We start from the raw sequence: 25610 nt of genomic DNA on the forward strand, positions 1-25610 counted from the left end.
AGGGGCACCTGGCTTAACTCTGAGGCTCCGTGGTATGTAAGGAAAGGCTCTCTGTCTCTCCCCTTCCTTCTCCAGGGCAATTGCGGTGGGTGTGAATCTTTTCTATGTGGATCCTTCTGTGCCTGATGTAAAATGCGGGAGGATGGAATGAGCCCTGTTGTCAAGAGGGCAGATTCAGAGAACCACTTCCCTCCGGGCACACTTGCATTGGCTTCCTGAATTTCACCTGTTCATGTGCCACCCTCATGAGTTACCTTATATCCATCTACAGTCTGCTCCTTTATGCACTTAGTAAATTTCACCTTAGATTTTTACTTGGTTTCATCGTAAGCAATAATATCTGTGAAATTATTGGTTTGTGAGATACCAGTTGTATTTAACATTTAAATGCACAATGAAATAAAGGCATAAGTCTTCCATGCTAAAATCATTCTGAACATCACTGGTTGTTCTCACAACTCACTTTGTGAAACACTGAGGCGTATGAGGGGGCAGTTAGAACTGTTGACCTTCAAAACAGTGGTCCTCAAAATTTCTTTGTGCGTAAGATACCTAGGCCCCAACCCTATTGTCTGGTTCATTCATACTCTACAAGTTTGTTCGTTTGTTCTGTCTCTCCCCTTCCTTCTCCAGGGCAATTGTGGGTGGATGTGAATCTTTTCCCTGTGGATCCTTCTGTGCCTGATGTGATCCTTCTGTGAGAAGTCTCGCTCTGTTGCCCAGGCTGGAGTGCAGCGGTGTGATCTCGGCTCACTGTAATCTCTGCCTCCCTGGTTCAAGCGATTCTCCTGCCTCAGCCTCCCGAGTAGCTGGGATTACAGGCACCCACTACCAGACCCAGCTAATTTTTGTATTTTTGGTAGAAAAGGGGTTTCTCAATATTGGCCAGGCTGGTCTTGAACTCCTGACCTTAGGTGATCCACCTGCCTTGGCCTCCCAAAATGCTGGGATTACAGGTGTGAGCCACCGTGCCCGGTCCATACTCTACATGATTCTAATGCAGTTTGTCCATTGAGAACCCTGCCAACATCCTGCAATTGTCAGAGAGGGGAAAAGAGCTGTTGATTGCTGAGCAGGCTTTTTATTCGGGCTGGTAAAGCAGTTTTCTTTTCCTTGTCTTCCCTTTGGTGACAAGGTAAGGTAAGTTTCTTTCCCTCAGTGTCTATTTTATAAGGCTTTTCTTGACATTTCCTAAACTTGGTTTCCTAGTTTAGTTCCTAAGTTTCCTAGTTTCTTAGTTCCCATAGTTTCTTGGAGGTAACAAATTACCAGAAACTGGGTGGCTTAAAACAACGGAAATGTATTCTTTCTCATATCTGGAGTCCAGAAATGAAATTGTTGGTTGGTTCCTTCTGGAAGCTCTAAGAGAATCCATTACAGAAGGCCCCACCTTGTTCGTGGGGGATGTGTTCCAAGACCCCCAGTAGATGTCTACAACCACAGATAGTAGTGAGCCCAATTCTGTTCATTAGAACGCATTTCTGTTCATGTCTTCTACCCACAAGCTTAATGCCCTTTTCATCTCAACTAAGCTCTTATCCCGTGCTGTGGCTGTAACTTTTGCAGTTTGAAGTGCGACAGCAAAACTGCACAACTTTCTGTGTCCTTCTTCACAATTTCACGGATAGAAGATTCCCTCTTACTGTAGATCTAAGCAACCTCAGCCTGTGTGTTTTTTCCTTCCTTATTAAGAACTTTCACCTTTTCACTCAAAGGAAGCACTTTACAGTTTTTCTTTGGCATACCTGACTTGCCAGTATCACTACTCTTGTATTTTGAGGCCATTATGAAGTCAAATAAACTTTTCTTGAAGACAAACAGTGTGATTCCATGACAGCCAATTTGATCACCAAGACGGCTACTAAGTGGCTAATGGATGGGGAGCTTAGACGCTGTGCATACACCATTATATCCACAGGAGGTTATCCATACTGGACAAAGAGATGATTCATATTTCAAGTGGGATGAAGCAAGACAGTGTGAGATTTCATTACACTACTCAGAATGGTAGCGACTTAAAACTTATGAATTGTTTATTTCTGGGATTTTTCATTGAATATTTTCAGACCACAGACCTCAGGTAACTGAAACTGTGGAAAGTGAAATCTCAGATAAAAGGGGGACTACTGGGCATGGCTTTTTCTCAGCATTCAGCAATCCTTGGTGTTCCCTGGCTTGTAGGTAGATGCATTGCTGCAGTCCCTGCCTCTGACTTCAAATCATCTCCTCATGTGTTTCTTCTTCCCTTCTCTCCCAAGGATACTTTTATTGGATTTAGGGCCCACCATAATCCAGAATGATCTTATCTTGAGATTCTCAATTAAATTACGTCTTCAAAGACTGTTTTTTCCAAATAAGGTCACATTGACAGGATCTAGGTGTATATATATTTTGGGGGAGGCACCATTCAGCCCACTACAATTACTATCAGTGATTGCCCAAACCCTCTGCTTTTGTGTGAGGATGTTCTACCTCCTCAGAGTGACATTGGGTAAACTCTAGTGATTTTAGGCTTTTGGGTAACTGCCAAAGTCAACAGGGCCACTTTGCAATTCTCAAAAAAAAAAAAAAAAAAATGACCACTTAAATATGACACTGGGAAAACATGTACATGTGCTTTGTGGTATTACTTTGTAAACTCAGTGATTCTGTCGAATTCTTCTTTCTCCTTATCTTTTTGGCTTAGGGTAGGGTGCCTTGATAACATCCTCTGTTTGATCTGGTACAAAACTCCTTTATTGCCTCTGTATTAGCCTGTTCTTATGCTGCTAATAAAGACATGTCAAAGACTTGGTAATTTGTAAAGGAAAGAGACTTAATTGACTCACAGTTCCACATGGCTTGGGAAGTCTCACAATCATGGTGGAAGGCAAGGAGGTGGAAAGTCACGTCTTACATGGTGGCAGGCAAGAGAGAGCTTGTGCAGGGGAACTCCTATTTATAAAACCATCAGATCTTATGAGACTTATTCACTATCAGAGAACAGTATGAGGGAAACCACCTTCCTGACTGAATTATCTCCACCTGGCCTTGACACGTGGGGATTATTACAATTCAAGGTCAGATTTGGGTGGGAACACAGTCAAACAATATCAGCCTCCAAGTACAGTGAAGAATCTGGGAAGCTAGCCTGATATGGGAAAAAAAGCTTTTGTTCTCTTTATTTTAAAAAATTTACATATAAGATATCTAGAACATTTTAATTGGCAAATTTACTTCCATAGGGTGTCTTCATAGGTAGGACAGTGAGTGACCTCAAAGGCCTGGGAATTTATAGGCACGGTTTGGAGACATAACATTTAGGGAGCACAATGATTATGCTCCTCCCCTTCCGTCTTATTCAGGGAGAAATGGGTTGTGGAAAAAAAGTGTGGAATTTGGAATCAGATGGAGAGTTATTACATTCTGATGCTGTCATTTATTATCTGTGTGAATTAAGCCAATCATTTAACCTCTCAACCTCATTCTCCTGATCTATAAAATGAAAATCGTGTCTGCTTTATTAAACGGTTGTTGAGTGCTAAATACACGTGCGCACATGTGTGCGCATGTGCACGCGCACACACACACACTCACACACGAGTTCCCAACTATTTTCTGCTGTCTGGTAAGTGCTCAAAAATACTAGCTCCATCTTTCCTTCCTTTCAGCCATGCTTTGAAAGCAACATTCAGAAGTACTTTTACTAATTTTCTTCTAGGTTATCAGGAAACTTTTTAAATGTTCTACCATGGTTACTGCCTAGACTAACTTGTCTCTCACTTTCCTTTATTCCTTCATCTCAGCATCCTTTTGATGTTGACTTTCCAAACTTTATCTTCTCTCTCATGCTCACTCTCTTTTCTTTCAAGCAAGTCTCTTATTCCATCAGCCACAATATCAGGGACCTGTGTTCTATAAAGGAACTCTGAGAAAATACCTCCGTTCATTTTCTGAGCATCTCTTCAATCCTTTCAATAAATTCCTGTTTTTTATTGTTTGAACCAGCCAAAGCAGTTTTTATTGCTCACAACTAAGAATACTTTGGCTGAGGCCTGATATAAAGGCTGTACTTCAACAAGAAGAATGCTGATTAACTGATCCAGGTAACTTTCTCCATCTAGGGCATTTGAACTGGAATATTAGAATGGGTCAATTAGAACCCATAACAGAAGCAAAAAACATACACCCAGAAACTATGAGAAAGGAGAAGAGATGTGTAGGTTAAAATTATGAGTAAGCAGAAGTTATGAATAAGCAGAAGTTATGAGCTAGCAGAAATCAAAATACATGCAGAGGAGAGGGAGTGTTGGTTGACTGATAGTGGCAGGCAAGTTGAAGCCAAGAGGAACATGAAGGCAAGGGAATGAATGAACCCCTCTCTTCAGGGGACTCCGTACTAACCTATTCGCTAGATCTGAGTTGAATCCTGAACTCTTTTCCAATTTCTAAACTACATTTCAATTTCTATAAAGTTGAATAACCCTCGCTATTCACGTGTTCCCCTGAAATTCCAGTTGCTCTTATTTTGATGTGTATCCTTACCATAGCTTCTCTATTATCTGAGGTAACCTGGCAAAATTCTTTTTTTTTTTTTTTTTTTTTGTGACCAAAATGTTCCAAGGATTGCAGTGATGTTTTGACTAGGACCCAGTAAATAGCTGTCAAATAGACTCACTCAAAAGTCACTGATCCGCCTTCTCCAAGATGTCCTTTTCTCGTCTTACTTGAAATTCCCAGGAGGAGACCTCCTCCTCTGGGCTGGAAAATTAATGTTTTATAAGAGGCCCCTGTTTAAGATGTACTCTATTCCCTGAAGGGAAAGAAAAGCCAGGGGTGTTTCTGTGTGCCCTAGCCATTAGCACCCAAGCAGATTGTATGAGTTTACTCTCAAATGCGAACTCCCGGAGGTCTGATCTTAGGAAATGAACCATTTAGAGGGCAGAAGAATTGGGCACTGGGCAGAAGGAGAGTAGAGAGTAGATCATGGAAAACGGCAATGAGAGGTCCAGGACATTCTAAGGGAATGTGTTATGGAACTTTCCCAAAAAGGAAGGTCCCGGCGGGCTGCCTTGTGTGAAGAGGACTGGGGAGCAGCAGGGCCAGCATGGTGGCTGTTCTAATGAGGTGGACACCAGCACCAAACAGCCCCACTTCCCAGCCTGCCTTGCGCCAGCTGCAGAGTGTGAGCTTGCATGATTTCCTTTACCCTTTGGCTCCTCCAGGAGATGGGGCCGGGCTAAAGTGGGCCGACGAAGACAGTCATCATACCTGCCCAATTTGAGGTTCTGCTCAGAACTTATACCAGCATGAGTTATGCCTTTAGGTTACTTATGGGAATCTGCAGACTTCCTGTTTTTGTCGTTGTTGTTGTTTTGTTTTGTTTCTGACACAGGATCTCGCTTTATGGCCTAGGCTGGAGTGCAGTGGCTTGATCATAGGTCACTGCAGCCTCAACCTCCTGGGCTCAGGCAATCCTCTTGCCTCAGCCTCCCTAGATGCTGGGACTACAGGCATGCACCACCATAAATGGCTAATTTTTAATTTTTGGTAAAGAGAAGGTCTCACTATGTTGCCCAGGCTGGTCTCAAACTCCTGGGCTCAAGCAGTCATCCTGACTTGGCCTCCCAAAGTGCTGGGATTACATGCCTGAGCCACTGTGTCCAGCCTGTGGCCTTCATTTTTATCTCCTGCAACATACAGTGCTCTCTCATGGCTTGTTTGGAAGGAAATATCTGTATGTCTTACCCAGGCAGTGAATGGTACACACTGCAGAGGAAAAAAAAGAAAAAAAGGGATTCTGTTTATGAGACTTGAAGCAGGAAGGAGTGGATTTACTCATGCTGCTGTGTTTGAAGGGAGAGAAGACATATCAAAGCTGCTTTAAAGAAAGCAGAAGTCAAGTTATCTCTAAAGAGCTTTATTTCTTCAAAGTCGAAAATATACCACAGGTTTCTTGTTTTGTTTTTTTTGTTTTTCGTTTTCAGAATAGTGGGTGGAAATGCTCTTGGAATAGCAGTGAGTCACATCAGGGTGCAGGTAGGAGAAAAACGTTAATGCCACGGATGCCTCTTTTCGTGGGGTACGAGCCCCAGCAATGTCTGTGTGGCCAGATGACGCACTGCGGGTTATAAATCAATGATGAGCAACGTGAAGAGCAGACGGGGAGCTTCATGCATCCTCCACAGCTCTGTCTTGTGACTGGCTCAGGTCCATGTGCAATTTTGAAGAGGATGTTTGAAAAGGATATTCATCATTTTAAATTGCTCTGTGGGAGCTTTGCAGTTCATAATGTGCCACTTAGGTACTTCTCAAAGATCGGTTTTCCTTGATGTGGTTTACAATTTAATAACAGCAAAAGGGCAACTTGGGGTGTTAGGACAGAAAACTAACTTTGAAGGAATAAGAAATATGGAGTGGAGTGGAGGAGAGCTAAACAGGTTTGAGATACTGGAGCCCAAAATGTCTGGCACTGGGAACTTCCATTGTCTGGCAAGAGTGTTGCCATCCTTTCCTTAGCTTAACCCTCAGATATACTGGGAAAGTCTACTTACAGCCTTCAGCATGACTAAAATATGCTTTCTCTTGTGGAAACATAGTTAAAAACCCAGCAATGTAATATAACAATACTAGTATTGATGATCTTGAAGAAAACAGAAGATTGTTACTGAGATAGTTCTGAGCCAAACTCCTCTGCTGTGTTCTTTGCCTTATTTTGCAGTTTTACTCAAAGGGATCCTCATCAGAAGTGTGGTATGTGAATGGCGCTGACTGTCAAGTGGACAGTTGCAGTGCAGGCAACTGCTCCCCGGACACTCAGATGAAAATGAATTAACAATTGATAGCCTGGGAAAATGTGCGTCTTGAGCAAACGTGCTTTCAAGTCAAAGAAAGAAGAAAACGAAATGGATCCTGATGCTTTCAGTACAGTAAATATTAGCAGAGTATTATGTGTGCAGAATAAGAAAGCATGACACTTCCACAGACACTGCAGGAGGGAGACAGGAAAGAACAGCAGATTCAACAGACTTACTATTGCATATTGAACTATTTTTTTTTTCATGTGTTAAAAATGTTTTTTCAAAGGAGCTCAAGGAGATATTTCCATGCAAAGTACCTGTAATGAAAGTGTTTTGGGAATTGGCACCATAAAAACAGAGCCGGTAGCAGTAGGATTTCTACTTCTTGCTTTGATATGCAGGCAGGTAGGTAGAGAAAATTTTCCCAGAACGGTGCTTGCAGTCTAAATGTCATAAATACTTTCATGTATTTGACAAATATTTATTGTGCACCTCCCTTGTGCCAGGAACTGTTCTGGGTTTGTGAGACACAGTTGTGAAGAAGACAGACTTGAGCACGGGCAGCGGCAGTTGCCATGAAGATGTGTGAGAAGACAGGCCTGCCTGAAAATGCTGCTGGTCCTGGTACTGTCCTGCCCACAACAGCACGCATACTCCAGTCTTGCCTTTTCTTGTGCTTTTTTTCCATTTCTTTTTCAAGAAATCTCATTTCCCATCTTTTGCTCTTGTTCTCTCTTTTTTTTTCCTACTTCTCCAGGTATTTCTCCACCTTCACGGGACCCTCCAAACCAGTGCCCACTGCTTTTCTCAGTCAGTCATCCCCCTCTGTTCTCACTTCCCTTCCTGTCCAGCTTAGACACCATAATTCATCCCTCCAGTGGTCTGCAAACTAGGTGCCTATCAGGTACAGGAAGACTTTCCAAGGGAGGACTTGTACAAAGAGAGTTTTAAAGAAACTCTGAATCATATAGATTCTTCTTCTTAAGTTGATCCACCTGAGAACTCACAGGTGTGTATGGAGCCCCTTCACCTACTCTACATGAGAAAGACACATCCCTCAGCCATCCCGAATCTTACTATCGTGCATGCAACTGGGCCGTCAAACCTTCAGAGTGCCAAATGAAGTGATACGTCAACGTATTATTTTTAGGAAAATGTTCTTAACAGTTAATTGAAACACTTAGGACTTTCCTGGTTTTCCTGTCTTCTATGTATTTGGTTCTGTGAACAGTGTTTCTTTCCCATGTTGGGATGTTCTGGAGTCAGATATCAGATAGAATGATATGGAGAGAATAATAATCTTTTTTGTTTAATTACTTTGACTCTTTTATCTTTGGTCTGTTACCAAGGAAACTACTGCTCTGAAAGTAGAGTCCTATGAAGGCAAAGCAAAGAGGATATCATCAGAAAATGCTGAGAATTAAAAACAACATGTTAGAAAACATACCTGAACAATTTTTTTTTTTTACTTTATTTATTCGAGATACTTATCCTTAGGACTATTTTTTAAATTAAATTTTAAAATTTTAGAACAATGATAGATTACAAAGATTGGCAAAGATAGAATTCCCATCTACCGCACACTTAGCTTCCCCTATTAGTAATATACAATATTATGGTATATTTGTCATAATTAATAAAGCAGTTAATGTTTCAATAATGATGTCATTATTAACTAAGGGCCATATTATTTCTCTTATTTTTTACCTAATATCTTTTTTCTATGCCAGTGTCCTATTCAGAATACTGCACTCATATCTCCTTATATTCTACTCTCGGCTGTGACACTTTCTCAGACTTTCTTGCTTTTAATGACCTTTACGATTTTGAGGGATACTGGCCAAGTATTTTGTAGAATGTCCCTCAGTTGGAATTCATCTGATGAATTTCTCATGATTAGATTGGGCTTCTAGGTTTGGGGAGAAAAATCTCAGAGGCAAAGTGCCATTTTCTTTACATCATATCCCGGGCACACACTATCAACATGACTTATCACGGTTGATGCTAGCCTTGATCACCTGACTAAGGTAGTGTTTGGCAGGTTTCTTTCCCATAGAGTTATGCTTTCCCCCATTCCTAGCACATTTTATCAAGTGAAATGAAAAGAACCTTTGAACTGTCAAAGTAGAATAGGTTCATGATACTGATTCTTACAACTATCAGTGGAATGCTTTTCAAGATTAGCAATTTTTCAAGATATATAAGGTAAAAAAATTATAATTTAAGCTCATGTTCATTATTCAATAAGATAGCTAAAATTTACTTTTAACAAATTTAAGATTTTACCTTATAAAATGTTTAATCATTTGTGCCTCCTGTTAACAATAAATAGTACTATGTGTTGGCTGCTGGGCTAGTGAGTTTTTAGTAATGTGTAGCTTTTTTCTTAATTCAGAGGAAAAGTCTAAATTTATTATTGAAGACTACTGTATCTAAGAAAATTAATAGAAAATGGGTACTAGGCTTAATAATTTGTACAACAAATCCCCATAACACAAGTTAACCTATCTAGCAAACCTGCACATGTACTCCTGAACTTAAAATAAAAGTTAAAAAAAATTTTTAAATTAAAAAAAATGTTCTATTCACCTCTTCCGGCAACATAGCTATAAAAGGAGGAAAAAAAAAAGAGAAAATTTCTAATTTCATATTAATTCTTATTTACTCATTGCAAAAGGATGAGAACAAACTTGATTCATGTACACAACTCACTTACCAGAGGAAGGTCATTCATGTTATCATAATACTTCTCATTTCATAAAAAAATTACCATCTCATTGCACATTACATTGCATTATACCAGATAACTATTGAGAAACAATGTATTATTGTGGTCTTGTTTTTATAATAGCTGAAAGACATACAAAATAATTATATGAATTCTACATCATTTTAATCTTGGCTGCAGAAACAAGTAATCTAGTTTGCAAAATATATTCAGTAGTTTCTATCTCAGTATTTTAATAATATCCATAAAATACATGTGAAGATACAATTGTAAAAAGTCAGCCTCTTTCTGAATGCAATAAAGTCTGATATTGCTGCTGATTTGGCACTGATATTGGCTTTGCCAGTTAGATTGCATGGAGGGCGTTTTCCTTATATTGAAAGAGCCAAGTCTACATCTTTGAAGTATTGATGAAAATGTATAGGCTGGGCGAGGTGGCTCATGCCTGTAATCCCAGCACTTTGGGAGGCCGAGGCAGGCAGATCACCTGAGGTTGGGAGTTCAAGATTAGCTTGGCCAACATGACAAAACTCTGTCTCTACTAAAAATAGAAAAATCAGCCAGGCGTAGTGGTGAGTGCCTGTAATCCCAGCTACTCGAGAGGCTGAGGCTGAAGAATTGCTTGAATCTGGGAAGTAGAATTTCCAGTGAGCTGAGATCGCTTGAATCGCTTCCACTGCACTCCAGCCTGGGTGACAAAGCGAGACCCTGTCTCAAAAAAGAAAATGTACAAAGAACATGTGATGAGAGGGGGAAACCAAATAAAGACTACACAAAATCTCCTTGTATTGTTTCTTACAACTGCACGTGAATCTATAATTATCTAAAAATATGAAGTTTAACAGGTATTAAAAAACAGAAAAAATAAAAAAGAAGTAGCACAACAGGGTGACTATAGTCAATAACAATTTAATTGTACACTTTAAAATAACAAAAAGAATATAATTAGACTGTAACACAAAGGATAAATGCTTGAGCGGTGGATACTCCATTTTCCATGATGTGATTATTATGCATTACATGCCTGGATCAAAACATCTCATGTATCCCATAAATATATACACCTACTATATACCCACAAAAATTAAAAATTAAAAAAAGAAGTTTAATTAAAACAAAATGTGATTAGATTAAAGCATTTTATCAAACATATTGTATTGACAAAGCGTAATCAAATTAACATTATTTACTTTTCCAAATTTTGATCTGAATATATTGAATTAAACAAAGTGCCTCTAAGTGAAAGAGTAGCAAGTTGTAATTTACATTCAGATAAGCCTTAGTAAAGCTTTTTTGACATATGTTCCTTCAGAGAAATAAATGATTCCAATAACTGGATAACAAGTCCATTTGCAAGTTAGGAGATTTCTAATTCTTGACTGCCAATAAATTGAGTTATCAGCTGATAGGTTATTAATATGTTCCATATAACAAAAGGATGATAGATCCTTATATGATTTTTTTTTTGGCTTTCAGCTCAAATCATATAAGGAATTCAAAAGGAATTCAAAAGGTTGAGTGACATTGCTATAAAATGTTTTTCTATTCTTATCTACATAGGTATGAGAAAAAAGTTTCTCAGCATGTATATGTAGCAATAAAAATATATAATGATGGTCTATATTTTCTCTGACTTAATCTAGAAATAAGTAACTTTTTCCCATGGATGAAACAATCAACTGGCAAAAGGTTTCTTCACTTATCTAAACTGTTCTAGTTTGTATTAAGAGAAGAACTTACAATAAAATGTTTATTTTTATGTTTAACACTTATAAAAAAGTTAACATATTTGTGTTTTGATAAAAGTCTGAATATATAAAAATCATTTTAGTCACTTGTATATAAATCATAATTGCCATAGTAAGTCAGTCTAGAAGATAATTTTCAACACTTAGAGGCTTATACTCATGGAAAATGTAAAAATTACATTGAACTTTAGTTTATATACATATTTTTGTTGCAGAGGAATGTGTGAGAATGATAAATAAAAATCTTATGAGTACAAAAATATATTGTAGAATTTAGTTGTGGGGGTAGGTGTGAAGGGAGTAGACTGAAAGTACAGGTTCAAATAGAAAGAAAAGATGTACAATTTCAATTTAAGAAGCACTTCTAAATGTATTTTTAAATGGATGATGGTAGGTACCAAAATTATATGGTATTTAAATTCATTGGTTACATTTTTTGAAAAGTGAGATATAAAAGTGTACTGTATGTCAAAAATATATCACATTTAGACTCACAATGAAAAATTTAGATGTTATCTTAAAATGTGTGGGTACATAGTTTTTCAAAACTATTTTTAGGGGCTATGCAAGCAAAAGAGTTTGAAGACCACGCAACACTGTAGTCACTCTCTCCCAAACACCTTTGAGTCCTTCGTTCTTCTCCTCTGTCATCGCATTAATCTCTCATCTGGCAACCAGCTCATCTGTCCAGCTCGACTTAAACCCAAATACCTGCCAACATCAATCCTGCACTCAAGTAGCTCAGTATTGCTAGAGAGGAACAGGAGGTCAGGCTGACTGGTTTCACGTTGGGTCCATGATCACAGCTCTTGGAAGGACACACCACGCTCCCTAGCAATGCTCTGGTCTTCTCCAGCGTGTTCAAATTCTCACTTCTAAACAACTATTTCACACCTTCTTTTCTCCCCCTCAAAACTCCTATGCTACTTCTTCCACATCTCAACTTGTAACTTACAACCTTACCTCATACTTCCTTGAGAAAATGGTTGAGATAAAATAAGAACTGTCTCATCTTTCCTCTAGCAGCCTCCACTTGCACCCGTAGTCTCCTTTCCCTCTTGTTACTATGGATGAAGTCCAACACTTCCTCTTATGTTCTGGGTCCCATTCTCTCTCAGCTTCTTAAGAATACTTTCCTTGCAGTCATCCTCTCTTACCTGGATCATCGCCAATATCTCTTTATAGAGTATCATTCTCATTAGCTTAATTAGCCTGCTTTTGTATATTCTATTTCAAAAAATTTCTTCATCCCATTTCCATATCTTGCCCTCCCCATTTCTCTACTTTCCTTCATAGCTAAACTTCAAAAACGGGTTTTCTATAGTCATGGTTTTATTTCTTTACCTTACATTGTTGACCCAGTCCACTCCAAATAGACTTCCTTTGTACCACTCCATGGAGACTTCTTCCATGAAGGACAATAATAGCTTCCATATTGCCAAATCCAGTGACCCCTTCTCTGTTCTTGTCTAAGATCCATTGATCACCTCTTCCTTCTAAAAGAGGTGATCTTCTGGTTTTTATTCCACTTCGCTAGCCACTTTTTCTCAATCTCCTTTGCCTTTCTTCTGCTCATCTTGATCTCTAAGTTTGGAATTCTCCCGGCTCAGTCTTAATTCCTCTTTCTTTTCTATCAACAGACATCTGCTTTGGGAGGTGTTATCCTGTGATTGAAATACCATTTTTATGCTAATAAGTCTCTAATGTATATATCAAATAGGACTTCTCCCCAGAAAGGGCCACCTAGCACCTTCATTTATATAACCAGTTTCAAATCTAACTTGGTCAGCACAGAACTCTGAATTTCTATTGCCCACCCCCAACCCCATGCCTGTATTCTGTCCTATATTCACAGGCTCAGTTAATGCATGACCATCTACCCAGTTCTTAAACCACAACTGAGCAGTTTCCCTTCCGTCTGCTCTTTTTTTTTTTTTTAATTTCTCACATCTAATACATTTTTAAAAATCTGTCTATTATATCTTCAAAACATATTCATAATTTTTCCATGGTTACCTCAAATGTTAAGCTATTACCATCTCTCGCCAACTCATGGGACTCCTTAGTTCTTCTGCTTGCAGCTTGGCTGGACAACAATTGTTTTTCAATAAAAATTTGCATGATTAAAAATATTAATGTTATTTGCACGATTAAAGATTAAAAATATTAAAGTTATTTGCATGATTAAAGTTATTTGCATAATTAAGTTATTAAAACCTTTTAATAACTTAAATCAGAATATATAATTCAATCATTTAAATGACTTTTAATTAGATACACAAATCACTCTGTGTCTTGGTCTTTCTCACATCTCTGCTTGTCTTGTATCACATCCCACTATTCCTGTACTTTTCAACCTAGAACACACCAAACTCACTTCCACCTTAGTGACTTTTCTCTAGATGTTTCCTCTGCCTCAATTTTTGATACTCAGGTCTCAACCAAAATATCACCTTCTCAGAAAGTGCTTCTCTGACCTCTAAAATAAACTAGCCACTCAGCTACTTACTATCACATCATCATCACTTAAAAAAAACTTTTCATCTTAAGGTAACTATAGATTGATAAGTTGAAAAATCACACAGAGAGGTTGTTCTTGTGGTGTTTGGTTGGAGTAGAGTGGTTATTGTCTAAAAGTTTCTGTCTTGCTGGGTTGCCCCTTTTCCTAGTCCTGTGGCTAGAGAAAATAGGTCTTAATTATTTGTTCGTTTATGTGCCCCTCAGCATTTCCATGTGGTTGATTTCTCCAGCACACAGTCTGAGATTTATGAAGCAAATGAAAATCCAGGGAATACATGAGCATGTCGTTCCTTGAGTTCTGAGATGCCCTAATTGGTCTGCCTTTTTCTATCTCTCTGTCTCCTCATGTGTCTGTTGTTTTATATATATATTGTCCAGGATTTTTTTTTTTTTTTTGAGGTGGAGTTTTGCTCTGGTTGCCCAAGCTGGAGTGCAATGTTGCCATCTTGGCTCACTGCAATCTTGGTCTCCCAGGTTAAAGCGATTCTCTTGCCTTATCCTCCCAAGGAGCTGGGATTATAGGCATGTGCGACCACGCCCAGCTAATTTTGTATTTTTAGGGTTTCTCCATGTTGGTCAGCCTGGTCTCGAACGCGTGACCTCAGGTGATCCACCTGCCTTGGCCTCCCAAAGTGCTGGGATTACAGGCATGAGCCATGGCACTTGGCAAGGAATTTTAACTGTACTTAGCAGAAGAAGTAGGGAAAAGTACATCTACACCATCATCCTGGAAGCAGAAGTCAAGAGGTTCTACCACATTGTCCTCTTTTAATTCTTATTATTGTGTAGTTCCAACTATTAAAATATGCAGTATGATAACTTTTATTTTTTAGAAGGATTTTTTTAAATTTCCAAATAAATAGTTTTTAAAAAGTTACGTTATTACTGATTTCCAAACTATGGGGAGAGAAATGGCCTTTTTGATACTGATTCTTTGAATGTGTTGTAAGCTGCTTTGTGGCCTAATAACTGGCCAATTTTTGAAAATGTTTCATAGATAAGAAGAGTATATGTTCTCATTGGCAGGATGTCTAAGAGTTTAAGCAAGCTTATTAATTGTATTTTAAAATTAGATATTCTCTATCCTTCCTAATATCTGTCTTGATCAGTTTTTGAGTTTTTGAGAAAGGAGTCATCCTCTATGATAATGGTATATTGTCAATTTATTGTGGTAAATCTGGGAAATTTTGCTTTTGTATATTTGTGACCATGCTGTTAGGTACATATAAATTTGGAATTGGCTATCACCTTAGTGAATTTTCACTTTTAATCATTGTATAGTTACTCTTTTATTTCAAATAATGATTTTGTCTTAAAGTCTGTTTTCTTATCTATACTATTGCTTGCTTAATATAATTATTTCCATTCTTTTACTTTGTATCCTTATGTTTTAGGTATTTCTCTTGTAACACCCCTTGTCTAGTTGACAGTCTTTGCCTTTAAATTGGGGAGTTTGACGTACTTACATTTAACATGATTATTGGTATATTTGGAATAATTTCTATTATTTTATCATGTGTACACTAAACGTTACTTGTTTTTTCTCCTTTCTTGACTTTTTTTGGAATGAGTTTTTTAAATGACTTTTTTTTCTCTAATACTATTTGAAAGATATATTACTCTCAATTTCTTAATGATTACTTATCTTAATGATTACTCTTAAGTTTTTAAACTGCACACTTGACCAAAGATCTAAAATTCTTCAATATTTTTGCTCTTTTCATGAATAATATATTAGATAATTTGAGCTTTGATTTCTACCCTATCTTATATTTTATTTTTCTATTTAATTTTTTACACTCAGTTTAGGCATTCCTTCATAGTTCTATATGGTTAATATTTGTTTAGTTTTACTCACATGTTTACCTATTTCTTTGCTTATAATATTTTTCTTCCATTTCACTTTTTCCTTTTAGAGTCATTTTTAATAAATTTATGAATTTTACAGGTTGAATTGCATCTGCCAAAAAGATATGTTGAAGGTCCAACCCCTAGTACCTCAGAATGTGGCCTTATGTGTAAAAAGGGTTCTTGCAGATGCAATTAGTTAAGACTAGGTCACGTGGAGTAGGGTGAGCCCTTAATCCAATACGACTGGTATCTTATAACAAGAAGCACAAAGAAATAGACAGGAGGAATGCCATGCAACAGTGCAGGCAGAGGTTGGAGCGATATATCTATGAGGCAAGAAATGCCAAGGATTGCTGGCAACACCAGAAGCTAAGGCATGGAACAGACTCTCCCCAGAGACTTCAGAGACAGCATGGCCCTGCCAGCACCTTGATTTTGGACTTAAATTCTCAGAAGTGTGAGAGAATAAACGTCTGTTGTTTCAAGCTACCTCGGTTTGTGGTACTTTGTTACTACAGCTCTAGGAAACTAATATAATAAAGAAGTACAGCCTTTAGAAGTTTATTTGGTGAGGATTAATTAGTGGTAGACTTTTAATTTTCTGTTTTTTAAATGTTTTATTTTTTCTGCCTATGTGTGTGTGTGTGTGTATGTGTGTGTGTGCCAGGCATATAATCCTAGGTTGACACTTTTGTCAGCATTTTGCAGATGTTATTCTGCTGTTTGATACCTTTAAATGGGGTTATTGAGAATGTTGCTGTGAATCTAATTGCCATTTAGATGACTTTGCCTTTTTTCTTTGGATGTTTTCAATGTCTTTTATTTTTCTTCGGTGTTTTGCACCCTTTCTTATCCAGAAATAATTCTGGATTATGTCTTCAGATTTGTCTTTCAGTTCATATTCTCTCTTGAGCTGTATCTAATATTATGCTTAACTTGTCCACTGAGTTTTTATTTTCACATATTCTTTTGTTCATTTACAGAAATTCTATTTTTTCTTGTTTAAATCTGCTTAGTCATTTTTGATGATCTCAGTTCCTTGCAAATATTTTCTGTTCTCTTTTTCAATCTGTAAACATTTTTTAAACTTCTTTTTTAAATTACTTTAAATTTCATATGGAGCCAAAAAAGAGCCAGCACAGCCAAGATAATTCTAAGCAAAAAGAACAAAGCTGGAGGCATCATGCTACCTGACTTCAAACTATATTACAAGGTAACAGTAACCAAAACAGCATGGTACTGGTACAGAAACAGATATATAGACCAAAGGAACAGTACAGAGGCCTCAGAACTAATACCACACATCTACAACTATCTGATCTTTGACAAACTTGAGAAACACAAGCAATGGGGAAAGGATTCCCTATTTAATAAATGGTTCTGGGAAAACTGGCTAGCCATATGCAGAAAGATGAAACTGGATCCATTCCTTACACTTTATACAAAAATTAACTCAAGATGGATTAAAGACTTAAATGTAAGACATAAAACCATAAAAACCCTAGAAGAAAACCTAGGCAATACCATTCAGGACATTGGCATGAGCAAAGACTTCGTGACTAAAACACCAAAAGCAATGGCAACAAAAGTCAAAATAGACAAATAGGATCTAATTAAACTAAAGAGCTTCTACACAGCAAAAGAAACTATCAGCAGAGTGACCAGGCAACCTATAGATTGGGAGAAAATTTTTGCAATCTATCCATCTGACAAAGAGCTGATATCCAGACTCTACAAAGAACTTAAACAAATTTACAAGAAAAAACCAGACAACCCCATCAAAAAGTGGGCGAAGGATATGAACAGACACTTCTCAAAAGAAGACATTTACGCAGCCAGCAAACTTATGAAAAAGATGCTCATCATCACTGGTCATTAGAGAAATGCAAATCAAAACCAAAATGAGATACCATCTCATGCCAGTTAGAATGGCAATCATTAAAAAGTCAGGAAACAACAGATGCTGGAGAGGATGTGGAGAAATAGGAACACTTTTACACTGTTGGTGGGAGTGTAAATAAGTTCAACCATTGTAGAAGACAGCGTGGTGATTCCTCAAGGATCTAGAACTAGAAATACCATTTGACCCAGCAATACCATTACTGGGTATATACCTAAAGGATTATAAATCATTCTATATAGACACTTGCACATGTATGTTTATTGCAGCAGTATGTACAATAGCAAAGTCTTTGAACCAATCCAAATGCCCATCAATGATAGACTGGATAAAGAAAATGTGGCACATATACACCATGGAATACTATGCAGCCATAAAAAAGGATGAGTTCATGTCCTTTGCAGGGACATGGATGAAACTGGAAACTGTTATTTTCAGCAAAGTAACACAAGAAGAGAAAACCAAACACTGTATGTTCTCATTCCTAAGTGGGAGTTGAACAATGAGAACACGTGGACACAGGGAGGGGAACATCACATACTGGGGCCTGTTGGGGGGTGGTGGGGGCTTGGGGAGGGATAGCATTAGCAGAAATACCTAATGTAAATGACGAGTTGATGGATGCAGCAAACCAACACGGCACATGTATACCTATGTAACAAACCTGTACGTTGTGCACAGGTACCCCAGAACTTAAAGTATAATAATACAAAAAACTTATCTTTTTGTGTTAAAATACACATAACATAACATTTACCATCTAAACCATTTTTAAATGTAAGTTCAGTGGTATTAAATACGTTCTGATTCCACATGTGAGTGAGAACATGCAGTACTTTCTGTGTCTGACTTATTTCACTTAACATAAGGTCCTTTAAGTTCATCCACATTGTTGTGGGTACAAAGTTACAATTAGAAAGGAAGAATGAGTTCTGGTGTTTGATTACACAGCAGGGTAACTATAGTAAACAGTAAGGTATTATATATCTGAAAATAGCTAGAAGAGAGAATATTGGATGTTCCCACTACAAAGAAACGATAAATGTTTGAGGCGATGGATATGCTAATTACCCTGATATGATCATTACATGATGTATACATGTGTCAAAACATCACATTTTACCCCACAAATATGTACAATGACATGTCAAAAATAAAGTGATTAAAAAATAAATATATTCACATTGCTGTGCTACCGTCATCACCATCTATCTACCATTTTTAAATTGTACAAACTAAAAACATTAAACAGTAATGCTCCATTCCCCACTTCCTTAGCTTTTGGCAACCATGATTCTATTTTCTGAATGATTTTGACTACTCTAACTACCTCATATAAATGGAATCACACAATATTTGTCTTTTTGTGACTGGCTACTTTCGCTTAGAGCAATGTTCTCAAGGTTCGTCATGTGATAGCATGAGTCAGAATTTCCTTTCTTTTTAAGGGTGAATAATATTCCATTGTGTGTGTATAAGATGTTTTGCTTATCCATTCATCTGTTGGTAGACTCTCAGTTTGCTGCCATGTTCTGACTATTGTGGGTAATGCTGCTATGAACATGGGTGTACAAATACCTGTTCAAGTCTCGGCTTTCAAGTCTTTTGGATATATGCCAAGAAATGGAATTGCTGCATCATATATCAATCTGCAAGCATTGTAAACATACTTATTTTCCACATTTATGAGCTAATTTCAATATCTAAATTACTTGAGGATCTAATTTAACTGTTTCTCATTCATGCTGAATTTTACTCAGAAAGGCTTACTTTTAGGAAAACCTAAAGGGTTTGGTTGAGAGTTTATTCCCCAGACAGAACTTAATTTTATTTCTTCCAGGTTAGGGTCACTCTAAACTAACTTTTTAGATTATTGTTTCCTGCACTATAACTGACTGTGTAGGTCACTACCCCAAACCTGTAAGGGCAATTATGTAATTAGGAGTTTTGAGGGGGGATTCTTTTCCCCACCCAGAGACATAGAGGAAACAGACACATCTCCTTGCAGTCTCTCTTTTGCCACAGGTAGAATTTTACTGATCTGCCCTTTCACTGGGTGTGTAGCTTTATGACTGGAGTTTCAGTTGTGATTCTTTACTTCCAACAGACCCAAAGCCTGCTCTGTCTCTGCACAGAGTGAAACTGGCAGCCGTCAGGGACTATTCCCGGGACACGTTCTAGCTTCAGAACTTGGTTACCTCTCTAGTTTGTGTGTGTGTGTGTCTGTGTGTGTGCGAGTGTACGTGCACCCTCAGGTATGTTTTAGAATAGTACTTACCATGATTAGATCTTCATATTGTGTTTGTTCAAACTGTCTTATCTGTATCAACTATAAACTTCATGAGAACAGGGAGCATGTCTATATATCTAGTGTCTAGCATGTAGTAGATGCTCAATAATTATTCACTGAATGGATAAAGAAATGAATGAATGCCTTCAGCTGGCCAGTGATGCTTATATAATGAACAACATCTCAGACTGCAAACTGGGATAAGCAGAAAATACTTTCCTTATTTTTTATAATTCTTCTTAGTTTCTGACTCTAAGTCCTCTTTCAATCAATTGACTTCAGTCTTTCTAGGGATTCTCTTCCCTCTTCTTCACCACTTCTTGGAGATTGTACATGGTTTCTACATCTTACATAGTGCTAAGAATGCGCATCTGGTCTTCATGACTTAACCTAATAGGATGCCCACCATATATCCATTATCTCTGCATGCTCACCTTCAGGTCTGGGTCTTGGGCTATTTCATTTCTGTGCTTGGGGCATATTTGCTGTTTGTTTATGATCCTGATGGTGTTCAGCTCTGTGCACAGAGCTCTCTCTACAGGTAATGAGATAATTACTCTACTCTAGGCAGAGATGTAGGATTGGATAATGACTCCCCTTCCCTCTCTCCCTCTCCAAGTGGTCATGAAAGTTTCTTCTCTAAGTAGGGAGGCATTTAGCACACAGAATCCTGTAGGTACCTCTGCAATACTCCTTATTACCTCTCTCTCGAGGCCGTGAGCTTATGCCTGCTAGAAAGAGAGAAAAGAGTAAAGAGGTAAAATGGAAGGAAAACCATTAAATTAATATCTCAAAATATTATCCAGCCACCTTTCTGGCATTGATTACCTCTACAGGGTGTTGATTGGGGGAAAATAAGAGGGAGTAAAAGGAAAGTGTCTTATCCCTAAAACATGTCATCCCTTGGAATTTTATAGGGAAAAATAAATAGAAATGGTGCAAATTGAAGACCGTTGATACAATATAGGGGTAAGCAAACTTAATCTGTAAATGGCCAGATAATATATACTTTAGGCTTTGGAAGTCATATGCCATATAATTTCTGTGACAATTCTTCAACATTGCTATTATAGTCAAAAGCAGCCATAAACAATATATAAGCAGATGGATCTGGCTTTGTTCCGATAAAACTTTATTTACAAAAGCAGATGGTGGGCCAGATTTAGCCAACTCCTGATGTAATACATCATCCACGACCCCTGAGAAGCTTGATGTTGGTTGGACAGTAGTTGAATCATTATGGTACCTAAAGGGAACCTTTACCTCACACTGTCAGAATCCAGACGTTTGGCCTGCTCCTTTGACCTTTCCCCTTAGGCTATGGTTCTCAACTCTCTCCCATAACATGGAAGCTGGTTTTCTCCAGAGTTCTCCAAGAGAAGGAGCACAAGAAGAAAGTCACAGTGCCTTTTATGACCTATTTTTAAGTCACACATGGTCACTTCTACCACATTCTATTCACTGGAAGTGAGTCCAGTGAATAGACTCACTGCACTGAAATTTTGGCCTGCACTGAAATTCAAGGAATTGGGTTCTACCTTTTGAGGACTATCAAATAATCTGTGGGCATATTTTAAAGCCACCAATCTTCTGTGACATGTTGTTTTGATTGACATATATTAAGAAATGCCAGCCTCACACTTTTGGAAAAGGGAGTATCTTAATAGCCTTTTCAGAAAAGTGTGTGTATTTTTTAGGAACTATACCAAATGGTGGTTTTTAAAAGGTGAGTTGCTTCGTGAAATCTAAAACCATATCAATGAACTTTTCAAATTCAGTTACGTTAAAATTTGTTAGCCTATCCTGTACTTTGAATGGATGTTTTGCCCATGTCTGATTTCACAACATCGTGTATTGGTCACTTGGTATATTGAGTTACTGAATTGTGTAGATGTTCTAAATGTTGGCATATTTCATTATATAATACAAAATATTATATTTGTTAATAATACTACTACTACTAATTTCATCAGAAAAGTTTTTGAGTATTGGATAACTATCAAGCTTACAGCGGCAGATACAATTTTTCTAAAATTCAAATTTTCACTTGAAGGCTTGAATTTTATCATTGGCAGCAAGTACTGTCAGTTGTTTTCCTTGAAGTGATAGTCAGTCTCACTTGGTTCATTGTGGAAAAAATGTCTGCCAAATCCCCAAGTCTAAATAAAGATGGTTCTTCATTGATTCAAGGAAAAGTGTTATTCTCTGAATAAAATGGCTGGTTCAGCTCACAACTCAATCTTACAAGCACTTTTCCTTGAGATAACCACCATACTTGAGTTTGAAGTAGAAGTGCTTTTTTGCATAGTTCGAATTTTGTCAAACAAAATATCGAAAAGATGTATATGCAAGAGCTGATATTTTACAAAATCAATCATTTATATTGCTTCATCAAGGACCTTCTAACGTGCAACTCCTCTCTGGCTTTTCCCCCTCTGCAAGTGAGTGGCAGTCAAGTGCAACATTCATTGTACTAGGACACCGATCAGTAGTATAGTTGGGGACCTTTTCCTTGAAATGTGCTGAACCACCAAGGGTTTTCCCTACCATTGCTTTTGCACTGTCAATTCAAATGTCAACACAATGAAAAAGGCAAATAATGTCTTAGTATTATTAGGAAAATACTTTTGAGTTTGAATAACCTGATAGTGTCTCAGGGACCGTCAGAGATTCATGGCCCCTACTTGGAGTACCACTGTCCTAAGGTATTGGCTCATAGCCAATTTCTCCTGAGAAAGTCAATTAGTCTCTCACAAGCTTTAACACTGATCTTTATCTTCATGACCCTCCAGATCCTACCTGCCCTCCAGTAACCACCAATGCCTCTATTCATCAGGCTGAGCAATTAATTGTACTCTTTTTCTTGGAAGAGATTGCCACTGCCAACTCCTCTTACCCCTCCTCCTTCTCCTTCTCTTCTTCTCCTTCTTTATTTTATTTTATTTTATTTTATTTTATTTTATTTTATTTTATTTTACTGTGGTAGGAACATTTAGGATGAGATCTGCCCTCTTAGCAGATTTTAAGTGTACACTACAGTATCATTATCTTTTTTTTTTTTTTTTTTGAGATGGAGTCTCACTATGTTGCCCAGGCTGGAGTGCAGTGGCACAATCTCAGCTCACTGCAACCTCCACCTCTCAGGTTCAAGCGATTCTCCCGCCTCAGCCTCCTGAGTAGCTGGGACTACAGGTGCGTGCCACCACGCCCAGCTAATTTTTTGTATTTTTAGTAGAGATGGGGTTTCACTGTGTTAGCCAGGCTGGTCTCAATCTCCTGACCTCATGATCCATCCTCCTTGGCCTCTCAAAGTGCTGGGATTACAGGCGTGAGCCACTGTGCCCGGCCTACAGTATGGTTATCTATGAGTACAATGTGAGACAGCTAGTCTCTAGAACTTAATCATCTTGTATAACTGAAATTTTATGTCTTGATGAGTGACTCTTTCTTTTTCCTTCCTGCAGCCCCTGGCAACCAAGATTCTATTCTTTGTTTCTATGAGTTTGACTACTTTTGAAACCTCATGTATGTGGCATCATGGAGTTGTATTTGTCCTCCTGTGATTGGCTAATTTCACTTTCCATAATGGCCTCCAGGTTCATCTATCTTGTAGCATGTAACTAGGTTTCCTTCTTTTTCAAGAAGAGATTGTCTCCTGACTTATTACGTTACGTAGATAACTTTATAAAAAGATTTACTTAAAGTATTCAAATGTAATTCATGCAGATGATAGAACTTACTTTAAAATAATTTTTAAGAACCACGTACTCCAATTTAACGACATTAGTGTACTGCTGTGCCCTTGTTATTAAAGTTGGTAAATTTTCTACAGTACAGGGCATGTTAATAAGTCATGAAATTAAAAGTGAAAGAAATGTTTTTGTTCTAATTGCCCCCCTTCCAAGGTTTTTGTTTGTTTGTTTTGCAAGTTTCAGTGAATCAGAACCAGGTCTATGTTAAAGTTGTGAAACATTAACTCAACAGAATAGAGTCAGTAGGAGACCTGGTGTTCAGAGGTCCCTGAAATCCTTTGATTTTTTTTTTTTTTTCTCAAACTAGTTTGAATCTTTGTGCCATATTATTCATCATGCTGTGCACTGGCTGCCAAATTTTCTCAGAGATGCTGAACACAGCTTTTGCTGAGAGATTTGGGGGTAGATCATACCTTTTGCCCTGACTAAATAATAACATTATATATTTAAACATTATTATTTAAACATTATATATTTAAACATTATATATTTAAACATTATTAGACATGGAAACATCCCAGAGGGCACAAATATCATCTTTATCTGTAAGCAAGTTATAGTCATTACTAAAAGGAGAAGCTACAAATTTCACAAACTCAAGTCATGGCTCCTATTAGTTTTTTAAAATGCTTCAAAACCTCATGCCGACTTGGTAGGAGGAGCCTGCCAAGTAATGAAACTGGAATTCACATCTGCTTGGCCATTTTTGTTACAATGATCCACCTGTTGTTATGAGGGTCCATGATGTTGCACCTAAATTCTGGCCCTCATTTGCCTCTAAAGCTTAGTGTTCACTGCATTAACTCCCAATTTCCAAATGACGATTTATGCAGATCGTTTGCCCACATATACACAAATTACACTGAGGGGCTTTGATGAAGCTAATGGAACTCAGAACTTTTCATTTGAAAAGATTCTTTGAAACAAATTTTCCTTGCAAAGAAATCCTTCTTGCTTTTGGGCAGTGGCAGATCTAGGTTTCGTAGGGCCTGAAATTTATATAATTTTGAGATCCCTCGATATCAAGAGCCCCCAACCCCTGGGCCATGGACCAGGAACTGGGCCACACAGCAGAAGGCGAGCAAGCAAGCAAAGCTTCATCTCTGCTTACAGCTGCTCCCCATCGCTCACGTGACTGCCTGAGTTCTGCCTCCTGTCAGATCAGCAGCGGCATTAGATTCTCTTAGGTGCACAAACCTTATTGTGAAATACGGATGCGATGGATCTAAGTTGCTTGCTCCTTATGAGGATCTAATGCCTGATCATCTGTCACTGTCTCCTATCCCCCTAAAATGGGACTGTCTAGTTGCAGGAAAACAAACTCAGGGCTCCCACTGATTCCACATTATAACAAGTTGTATAATTATTTCATTATGTATTACAATGTAATAATAATAGAAATAAAGAGCACAATAAATGCAATGCACTTGAATCATCCCCCAAACCACCCCCACCCTGCCCCCATCTGTAGAAAAATTGTCTTCCAAGAAACAGGTCCCTGGTGCCAAAAAGATTGGGGACTGCTGCTCTATGTGAAAAAAGATAGAAAATTACACAATGATCTTAGTTAAAATGAGAAAATAAATCACAACAAATTATGCAAGCCTTGAAAATTCAATGATCTCTTTAGGCAACTCAGTGGAAATGAGTACATAGAAATGCTTCGGGTGAGAACCCAGCATCTCTCCTCTTGGGACACTCTATGAACCAATGCTTAGAGCACTCATAGTGACTGGGCAAGGGAGGGGGCCCTGAAGTGTCACCTTCATTACCTTCACAGTGGATCTATCCTTGCCTTGGGAGAACTCTCTGTTCTAGACAAGGCCACATCTCAAAGCCTGCCAGAGAGCATGACTGTGTTTTCAAGTGACCCTAAATCATGTTAAATGGAAGCCTGATGTTTGTTGAAGTGACAGACACTTTGATTCTTTCCTTTCATAAAATGACATTTAACAGCCCTTCTTATTCTAAAATTATATTATATTTAAACATTATTAGACATAGAAACATCCCAGAGGGCACAAATATCATCTTCATCTGTA

At 37.9% G+C, this 25610-nt stretch overlaps 1 protein-coding gene across 2 annotated transcripts in view; it reads left to right on the forward strand.

Annotated features, from left to right (window-relative positions):
- Positions 1 to 25610, forward strand: part of LOC105486040 (SMAD family member 9) — a 505567-nt gene that overhangs the window by 228219 nt on the left and 251738 nt on the right. The window lies entirely within an intron of this gene.

This window comes from Macaca nemestrina, chromosome 16 (genome assembly GCF_043159975.1).
Source record: "Macaca nemestrina isolate mMacNem1 chromosome 16, mMacNem.hap1, whole genome shotgun sequence".
Classification (NCBI taxonomy): Eukaryota; Metazoa; Chordata; class Mammalia; order Primates; family Cercopithecidae; genus Macaca; species Macaca nemestrina.